We start from the raw sequence: 901 nt of genomic DNA on the forward strand, positions 1-901 counted from the left end.
TTAACATCTCTCAGATACGTCTTTCTTTCTCTTCCCCCTACTGCCGCTGCTGCCTCAGTTGATACTTCTTCAAGATACACCTGTTGCTGATCTGTTGCCAGACCCTTCTACCTGCCTCCTACCTGTTCTTGCCCGGGGTGTCTTGCTCTAGTCCAGCCCAACTCTGGGCCCGAGTCACCTTTCTAAAGTGCAACTCTGGTCGCGCCACTCTGCTTTTTACAGCCGTCCCAACCTCCCCGTCACCGCCAGGGTTAAGTCCCGATACCTTGGGAGGCTCCCTAACCCAGTGGGTCAGGCCCCGCCTCCCTCCCTGGCCCTCTCTGCCTCCACCACCCCCATGTACCTGGGCTCCAGTTGCACAAACCACTGGGGCTGCTCCAAACTCACCCCGCTCTTCCTTTGCCTCCATGTCTTTGCATGTACTGTTCCCCCCGCGCCTGGCACGCCCTTTCCCTCGGTGTGCCTAGTGGTCTTCCACGTATCCCTGAAGACTCAGTTGGGATATTGCCTCTTCCAGGAAGTCTGTGCTCTGGTGCCCCTTATTCACGCCTCCATCACAGCACTCCCTCCTGGGCCGTGGCAGATATCTGTCTCCACCACTGGGTCTGCTGTGTCCCCAGCAACTCGCATAGTGCCTGGCACGGGGTAGGAGCTCCATAAATAATGCGCGAGGTGATGTGTGTGGCTCTCAGGCTGAGAGAAGACTTTATTAGCTGGGGGAGAGGGGCTCTGGGAGTGTCTGGCCTGGGGCGTCAGTGCACAGAGGACCTAGCAGGTGCCCCGCAGCAGCCTGTCTATAGCGGGGCCCTCCCAGATGCCAAGCTGATGTTTCCGTGTCTGGAGCAATACCAAGTGGGAGGCAGCGCTACCTGTTCAGCCTGCAGACCCTCAGAGGCTCAGG

This window comes from Acinonyx jubatus, chromosome B4 (assembly GCF_027475565.1).
Source record: "Acinonyx jubatus isolate Ajub_Pintada_27869175 chromosome B4, VMU_Ajub_asm_v1.0, whole genome shotgun sequence".
In the NCBI taxonomy this organism is placed as follows: domain Eukaryota; kingdom Metazoa; phylum Chordata; class Mammalia; order Carnivora; family Felidae; genus Acinonyx; species Acinonyx jubatus.